Source organism: Palaemon carinicauda, chromosome 2, assembly GCF_036898095.1.
Source record: "Palaemon carinicauda isolate YSFRI2023 chromosome 2, ASM3689809v2, whole genome shotgun sequence".
Classification (NCBI taxonomy): Eukaryota; Metazoa; Arthropoda; class Malacostraca; order Decapoda; family Palaemonidae; genus Palaemon; species Palaemon carinicauda.
The window spans coordinates 158158369-158168368 of record NC_090726.1 but is presented as its reverse complement, the minus strand read 5'-3'; the positions used below and the strand labels follow the sequence as shown (position 1 = coordinate 158168368).

General features: G+C 34.9%; 1 protein-coding gene across 2 annotated transcripts in view; it reads right to left on the bottom strand.

The window, feature by feature from the left end:
• The window catches only part of LOC137628153 (uncharacterized), a 105676-nt gene extending 97881 nt beyond the window's left edge, over window positions 1-7795 (bottom strand). The window contains exon 1 of one of the 2 annotated variants that reach the window (XM_068359404.1): window positions 6091-7795. The gene's annotated coding sequence lies outside the window, so the exon portion shown is untranslated. The remainder of the gene's footprint in view (window positions 1-6090) is intronic. The other variant, XM_068359405.1, reaches the window with a different exon arrangement.
• Window positions 7796-10000: the final 2205 nt, after the last annotated feature.

Genomic DNA, 10000 nt, shown 5'->3' with positions numbered 1-10000 from the left:
TTTCTTGTTTTCCGATATGACAAGAGTCCCCGTGTGCTCAACCTTGCACTCATATATTCTTTAAGAGATCTAGTTTTTACCAGAATGGTGCAGCCTTGCATACACTTCCCAGATGGCCGCTGTGCTAAGGAAGGTTTTGTTTCTTTTTTTTTTCTGTTTCTTTTTCTTCTTCCTACATGGAGGGGGTCATTCATAAATTCCAAGGTATTCTAATAATAGCCTAAGCCTCCACCAGGTGCTCAAATTTCTTACATTAAAATGCACAAATCTTCACTCAAACGGGTTAAGTTGGTTTAATTATTTAAGAATGATTAGGTGTTCCCCCGAGTGCTCCAGTTACTGATACGGGATCGTAGATAAAGTGGTTTTGGGCGTTTCTCATTTTCTACAGAAAATATCTAAATTCAAGTCATTAAATAAAGGGCCGTCATTTTTATATGTTCCTTGGTTTAAATTAAACACTTGTGAGGAGTCAAAATTGCAATCAATAATAACAACAAACAACAGGATTCCCGTAAACTTGAAAAAAGTAGAAGCTGAAAACTAAATTATGTTTAAAGGATATATCCTGATTTTGGTCAGTGAACATTAACTTAATATTTTCGTCTGTTTTATACACATTGATTGAGTCGTCATCCCATCTTATATGTTTGCCTTCCCGTTAGTGTCATTGTTTTATAAGAGGCAAATTGTGATGGTAAGAAAACGAACCAAAAAAAATCAAATTAAGACATTGCTCATCCTTTTGAAAATTCTCTTACATAAAGATCACTTTCATCCAACCGTGAAGGTTGAAGTTCTGCTCCTGATTTTATAAAGACTCTAAAATGCCACATGAAGGAAGATTCTAGTATACAAGCAAATGTCAGTATTGGCCATGATAATAACCTTGAATAAATGTCTGAACCAGTTGTACATGTCTAATCTTATCGTCTTGAGTTTCATTGCCTTTAGTTAAGATCATTCGGACACTGATGTTTGAAAAGAAGATCAAATGTGACTGATCCAAAGAGGTCAAGCTCGGGAATAAAATTCTAAGGGATTGGCACATACAAAAATAAACTTAAATCAGGGCTGCATTTTTGCTTTTCAAGTACTAGGTAAAATTATTGTTGGAATATATATATATATATATATATATATATATATATATATATATATGTATATATATATATGTGTATATATATGTGTGTGTGTATAATATTGATAATAACAGTAATATTACAACGTTCACCATTACCTAAGGGATGTTTTTTCTAAACAAATTTATTCAAGCGTGAAGTTGAGAGAGGAAATACCCTTCTAAAGAATACACACAATCTTAATTATGCAAGCATTATCATTGTGATTACTGAATGCATTTAGTTTGATACCCATACAAAAGTAACAAAGGAGACCACATTTGCACGAATATATATATATATATATATATATATATATATATATATATATGTATATATATATATATATATATATATATATATATATATATATATATATATATATATATATATATGTGTGTACATGTGTATATATATATATATATATATATATATATATATATATATATATATATATATATATATATGTGTGTGTGTGTGAGTGTGTGTGTGTGTATGTATGTATGTATAGATTAATAGATAGATATCTAGCTAAAGGGATAACCTTATCTTATTTCACAAACGTTTAGATTTTAGTTCGAGTATAGTGTTTCTGTTCCATTTCCGTAAGACATAACAAATGATCTGCTATGAAAAAAAGTACACAATTTACCTAAACCATATAATCGAATTCCTTAGGCTCACCTATAGTTTAGTCACATCTCATCACAGTCCCTCCTATCACAGGCTGACTGATAAGTTACTCATCCAAATTCCTGATTTTTCCCTCTTTCATTAATGCATTCTACGCTCGCATTATTCCGCCTTGGCTTCACATGCTGGTTCAACCTGTTTTTAAAAGAGAGTGGCCACCCTTATCTCCCTAATCCTCGGTAATAGCTACAGACCCTGAAACCCAGTTCCATATGATTTATTCTAACAATGGTCTTAATAACAGTTTCCACCATTATCACTTCCAAAAATGAGTGTGCAGTTTACGAAGACCGATTTTAATAATATTAACATCAGTGAAGGAAAAGAGAAACGCCGAAATCAAACAATAACAATAGTCAATATCTACAGTATGATATAAAACACTGACATTAATGCAATTGTTTTTTAAGTGTAACACAAGTAATAAACGCAATGTTTTATTCCAGGTATAAGAATGTAGATTGAAGAGGTTATTTAAGCCAGAACTTGTCGCATGGACTCTCTTATAATACCGAAATCTTTGATAGCGTGTCCACTATATGTACTTTATGCCTGTAAATATTTTTATATTGATTTGGGGTTTATCATAATAGTAGTCGAAAGTAAATACTTCTGTTTATATATTCTCAAATAGTGCATTAATGTGATAAATATCCATCAATATAGAATTAATGACGCCAAACTCCCTTGAAAACAAAAAGGAATAAAAGAATTTAATGAAATTAAAGATGTAAATTCCCATTTCACCCGTTAGTCATCATTAAGTGATTTCGGCTGTGAATATTTACCGTCAATTCTAAAAGAACCGAATATATTTATTTATATTTGTATTATTTATATTTATATATTTAAATATTTATATATTTATATATTTATAAGAAATTATGGAGTCGATTGTCTTTGGAAGTTCATTACACTCCCCAAGAGAGATTATTTCACTAAACTTTTAACTGAACTTCACAAGGCACTAGAAAAGTTGGAAGACCAAGGCCTACATGGCTAAGGACTATGAAGCGCGAAGTAGGACATGATGAATGGAAAGTATTGGTATAAAAGCTCAAGACAGAGACGACTGACAAAATCTAACCGATGTCCTTTGCGTCAATAGGCGTAGGAGGAGATGATGATGATGATAATGAAGATATATATATATATATATATATATATATATATATATATATATATATATCAGCCAAAATACTTGTCTGAATAAGTAGATTTGGCGAATCTACTGACCCGGATAACATCGCCTTAAATATTAAAAATAAAAGATTTCTCTTAGATAATAATTTTTTTTTTCTGTAGTTCTCGTTGTTATTAAAATCCTGCAACGTACATAATCGGTCCTGTATCTGAGTTATCTATTATTTTGAAATAGCTGTCGGAATATTTAACTTCAGGTGGCTGTCTACCGCGGATGAATGTACATGTGCATCAACCCATAAAAGTCTTTGCTTGCATGTGCACTATCTTTTATATAGCGTATGTAAATGCATGTGCACCAACCCATTTATGACGTCTTGAATTTGCGCTAGTGCACATCGCATCACATGAGCGTGTGCACCAGCGCATTTTACACAGTACAATCGTGTGCACCAGCCCATTCATACCTGTGTATGTGTACGTGCTCTAGCGCATTCTATTCTTGGGCATTCTCTGTTGCGTAGGTGAAGATTATGAATGATTTATTTAAGTTCATCTTGTGAACGTAAGTCTCCCTCTCTCTCTCTCTCTCTCTCTCTCTCTCTCTCTCTCTCTCTCTCTCTCTCTGTGCCGCGGTGCGGTTTTGCAGCTGCAGACAAGACGACTTTTTATTGACTCGGCGGGGTTTTTGCGTTTGTGTCTCTGTCGACGACGATCTTTCGTGATTTTTACCTTATTTGAAAACCCATCGTTTTTAAGTGCACCTACATATATATATATATATATATATATATATATATATATATATATATATATATATATATATATATATATTCATTCATTCATTCTCATATGTATATTATATATATATATATATATATATATATATATATATATATATATTCTCATATATATATATATATATATATATATATATATATATATATATATATATATATATATATATATACTGTATATACATACATATATATATATATATATATATATATATATATATATATATATATATATATATTTATAAAATAGTGTGTATATTTTGTATGCCATTTAGGAATGTAATTTAGATGCATAACTAGAAATGCATATCAATTCTATTTATATAACTTAAGATTTTTTTTGCTCTGAATATGACTGCCGCTTTACATACAAGCGATTTGCATAGCATGTTTTTCTTTTGAATGCTTGTGTGTGTGTGTGTGTGCGTGTGTGTGTGCGCGCGCGCGTGTGCGTGTGCGTGACTTGCAATTCCACAATGGTCAAAATTTCATCTCTACTATAAAGAGATCTTATAGCGTTGGCCAGATGAAAAATAAGTTTTCTTTTCTTTGAGATTTTCGCCGAAAATGATAAAATAAAAAGAATTCTTTGCATAAGAACACAACCAATCATCATTCTTTACATTTCAACAGTCTTGCCCGTTGAAATAATACTGTTATATATATATATATATATATATATATATATATATATATATATATATATATATATATATATATATATAATATATATATATATATATATATATATATATATATATATATATATGTGTGTGTGTGTGTATATCTATATATATAAATGTATACATATATATATATATATATATATATATATATATATATACTGTATATATATATATGTATATATATATATATATATATATATATATATATATATATATATATATATATATGGTTTTTTACTAATATTAGCAAGGTAAATATTTATTTTCAATAATGCAATGTATATTTAATGATCTGTTTACGAATTTCCATGATTAAACTTTATACTCTTCCTTTCATTATTCAATTTATTCCTATCCTTTTCTGTTTACTCGACTTTTTCAAATTATCGATATTCCTCTGTTTCAAACCTCAAGATTAATAATGATAGTTTTAATAAAGATCATGACACGGACAGGGGAAGCAAGAAGAGACAGAGTTTGTGACGAAAGAATGGCGCAAATATGTTAAGATTACGCAAATATACAAATATGAAGATTAAAAAAAAAAGCCAAATCCTTCGATAAGAATACAAATTTTATATAAGTGATTTGTTAACTTCGTTTTTAAATTTATTCTGGGAATGAGAACTGATGATCCTGACTAAAACAAAAATGTAGAAATCTACTCTTATAATAACATTGTATCAGTCATTTAAATTTTACTCTCTCTCTCTCTCTCTCTCTCTCTCTCTCTCTCTCTCTCTCTCTCTCTCTCTCTCTCTCTCTCTCTCCCATATTTCTTAGAATTTCACATATTCGTGTTATCATATTTAAAACACTCAAGATAATATTCATTAGTTCTTAGAAAGAGCCATTTCAGCCTTGTTTAAGTCAAACTGGCTTCACTTGAATTATATTTTACTTGGAAGGGTTCCCCAGATTTATAACATGACAGTAGATCTTGAGAAAAAGAAAAACTCTGTCTGTCCGCAAGAAATTTATTGTCCCAAATATCTGTCACTGTCTGTCCAGAGTGTTCTTGTACCATGAAAGCAGTGCTACAGCTTTCATGGAGATGTGCATAAAGGATTTGCAAGGCGAATGCACGTATGCACATCACGGAGGCCATTTGTTCTTTGTTAATGCAATGAACGGAATATTGTAAGCAGTGATCAGCGTTGTTTGGAGTTCAATCCTTGTAACAAGGTTACCGCCCATGTGTTTGTTATAGCGGGGTTTGCAAGACTTTTACAAGGTTTAGGCCAATGGTGCAAACCATTCGGTCTTCCCTCGCGAATATCGTCCGTCCCGCTCCTGATACCCTGTTTGTTGCAACAAATTTTAGAAGAGAGAAAAAAAAAGAGGTATAAAAAGTCCTCCCGTTCAATGATAGCGCACCTGAGCTAAACGCCCTACAGATGACGCAATAGAGGACACTTCAAGAAAATATGAAATTGGTATTTAGGTAAATGAAGTGTCAGAAGAGCTTTTCTTTTTTCTTTGTTTTTTTCTCTCACGAGGCGTGTGGGTGTACAGGGAGAAGAAGCGGAAGCGATACATAACGGAGGCTCAAGGCCTGTGTGTGTGTATGTGTGTTTATGAGTATGTGTGTGTGTGCGTGTGCGTATGCGTGTGTGTGTCTCCCCAGACAGCGGTGGGAGTGTCACTCACCTTCTTTGCTCGAGCACTCAGGTGGGCCTGTGTCTGTCTGTCTCTGTCTGGCGGGGGTCTGACTCTCTTCGCCTCTCCTCTTGATTATTTAATCTCTTTCTCTCCTGTCTGTCTGTCTCTCTCTCTTTCCTTTTTTTTTCTTTCGCCCAAGTCCCGGGATCGACAGTGATGCTGACGAGAATGATGATCACAGTAGGTAGATTTGGAGCTGGTTGACAACGATGATGCTCTCACTCGGCACAAATCACTGTTCACTTCTCTCACACGTTCGTAATTTCTCTTGACAACATGAGATAAAAACAAAAATACTTCTTTAGTTTCCCAGCATTATCAGTTGCATCATCGAAAACATCATTTATCATATTCACAATCATTCATTTAAAAGAAATTAGAAACTTTTTTCTCGTCTATGTTTGCAAATCAAAAACTTAGAAAAATGACTGCGTCTAGTGTTACGAAACCACAAATTCGAGATTACTGATAATAACGAGAAAAAATGTTTCAGTCGAGTAACTCTATAACGCGAATGATTCTTATGCACCGATGCAGACACAAACGTTTGATAAACCTCTTTTTCTTCTTCTTCTTCTTCATGTGCCTCCTGATGTCTGACACGTCCCTTGCATTGGCACAATACTTCATCTGTGTTGGATCATCTTTAGCGGGACGAGCAACATCACCAGGGGATCACTGGGGGCCACGTGGTTGTGCAGCTAATGAGTAAGCCAAGAGGCTTCGCTGGGGCAAAGTGCTTTACAATGTCTGCGAGCACAAGCAGTCAAACACTCACACACACTCACTCACTCACGGTCCTTTTCTCTCGTATCGGTGATTTAGTTAGATCTCTTTATTCGTATGACCGAGTTTGACTCACTGAAACAAAATCAAGTGATGGTCTTATGTATTCTTTCTTGTATTGCATCTCTCGAAGGTGATTCCCTCTTTTCACTCTGCTTATCGGTGTTATCTATTGGCGCTGTTTCATATACAGACGATAAGTTAAAGTTTAAACTACAAGGGACGACTACAGCGAAGGATTCTGTATGTCACCATAAACGTTCCCTGTCACAATCTTTTTCGAGAAATGTTTTCTGTGTCTTTTGGAGGATAAAGTTTTTCAGTGACTTCTTATTCAGATAAGAGAGAGAGAGAGAAAGAGAGAGCCTAACTAGTTATTGACACATCACTTCCAAGTCAGGTCTGGTTGCTGAGTGTATTTGAGGCTGCTGTTTTTGTATGACTGAATATGTTTGTGTGTGCGCCTGTGTGTGATGATGTTTGTAAGGTGTGTGTGTGTGTGTGTGTGTATGTGTGTGTGCGTGAGTGCGTTTGTCTGTGTGTTTTGGCAGTGGGAGTGTGCAGACCGTTCGTGGGGGCGTGACTCCCATCGACCCATCCCACCTGTGTGAGCTCAGTAGTGTCACGACCTGTGGCACACCTCCTCCTCCTCCATCCCGCCCCCACGCTCCTCGTCAGGCCTGGTGGTGGCGGTGGTGGTAGTGTGGGGGAGGCAGCTATGGTAACGGCGGTGTTAGTGCTGGCGGTGGTGGTGATGGTGGATGCACCACAACCTCCTCTCTTGCCCTGATGACTGGAACCAACCGATCCTGCCGCCACACCACCGTAAGCCTCACTACCACAATGACAGGAAGACGACCATTTGCCTCCCCCTTTACTCCTTCTCCCCTTCCCCACCACCACCTCCTCCTCCTCCTCCTCCTCCCCCTTCTCCCCCTCCTCCTCCTCCTCCTCCTCCTCCTTCTCCTCCGATGTTTACGTTAGAAGGCAGCGTGGTGGGCCCGACGTCACCACTCGCACGCATGCACGCAAGCGGTGCGCTCACACTGACCCTGCTTCTTCTGCTGCCCTGATCTACGGGCACTACCTGCTGCAGCCGCTGCTGCTGTTACTGCTCTTACAGCTGCTGTGGTGTGCACACGGCCAGTCCACACATGCACTGCACAACCGGCCTCTCGGTTGCATGCATCGCACCGGCCCCAGCTCAAGGCCAGCCCCGCTGGCGCGCCACGTCCATCCTAAGTCTAGGCCCTCCAGCACCTTCTGCTGGAGCAGGGGCAGGGGCCAATAGGGGCAGATCTGTCCCTGACAGCAGGTACCCCGTTGCTTTTTAACTTCCCGACGCAATGTTCGGGTGGTTCAAGGAATGTGGTATTCCACGGAAACAGATCATCAGTCCAAATAGACGAATTTGCCAAGACTAGATTATTGCATATTTAGATTGGGACCCAAATCTTGTGTATATGCCTATATATATATATATATATATATATATATATATATATATATATATATATATATATATATATATATATATATATGTGTGTGTGTGTGTGTGTGTGTGTGTATAAGAAACTGATTCTGCTTCTCTACCCATATATATATATATATATATATATATATATATATATATATATATATATATATATATATATATATATATATGTATACATACATAAATATATACATACACACATACATACATACACAATCATGAGAAATTTATGTTCATTGAATTATGTAGTTAATATTTTTTGGCAACTAAAAGAAAAAACTTTCTTGCAGTTGTATTTTCCTCTCAATGAAAACGCCCAAACAGAATAGGTACGCATTTTCAAAACGTCGCGGAGAGCCGTAATTATGTAGAAAATAAACAAGGATACAAAGTGACAGCGTCCTGGGGAGCATTTTAATAGTGGTGAGTGAGTAATGGACAGCAAGATGAACAGTACTCTCGCACAGTGATATACTTATCCAAGGAATTTAAAGAATACTCGTATATCAATTATTAGTGACTAGAAGAAGTATATATATATATATATATATATATATATATATACATATATATATATATATATATATATATATATATATATATATATATATATATATATATATATATATATATATATACATATATATATATATATATATATATATATATGTGTGTGTGTGTGTGTGTGTGTGTGTGTGCGTCTGTGTCTGGGTGTGTGTGAGTGAGTTACCTATGTACACGCAAACAAACTTGTGTTCTTTAATTGTTAAAATGACAACAAATCTAATCTATACTAATGTCAGAATGAATGACTGGTAATTATGTGGCATCATAAGATATTATCAGTAATCTTTTTACACGCCCCCAAGCGAACATCTGTAGCTCACCTGGGTGCATAAGCTAATTAAGGTGATATGTCTTGATTTATGCAGATTAAATTCTGAAATACGTCTTGACCATACCGTTGGGATAGTTCAGGCAGAACATTTAAAATACATTATTTTGAGGCTCTAAATTTAGTTCAGCTATAGGTAAGGAGGTTGGTTGCGGTGAGAAAATTGGTTTAACATTACAGTTTATGGCATCCGTTATTGATTTCCATGGTAGAAGCAATAAGAAATCATTTTATTGATATGTTAAGCAGCAAGGTATGCATTTATTTATAAAAAGTTCAACGCAATATACCGTAATCTAGGACTGAAACCTCCCTAAGCCATACTTGCTGCAAAAACGATAATATTGTAATAAGTTGAAAGAGCATTTTAAGACATCCCTGGAAACGATGAGATATGCCTCAGGTTTTTTTTTTTTTTCTATCATAGATAGGTGTGTTTATAAAAGTAATTCATCATGTAGATCTGGGTCTTGGTAGTTAACTTAAGGCGTTTATTCAAATATCCCATTGCAATAACTCATTCATGGAGAATTATGGTTTTTTCTTCTTTTTATACTGCATGTCATGTAAAGATGGAAGATGAAAGTAATTACAGCTCACCTGCTATTTCTGAATCACTGAAGCTCTGATTATCTGAAACGTTTAGTATTATTTACACAGATCGATTTCAACTGCCGGAATTATAAGGAAAGAAAATCAAGAAGATTCAAACAGAAGATAAA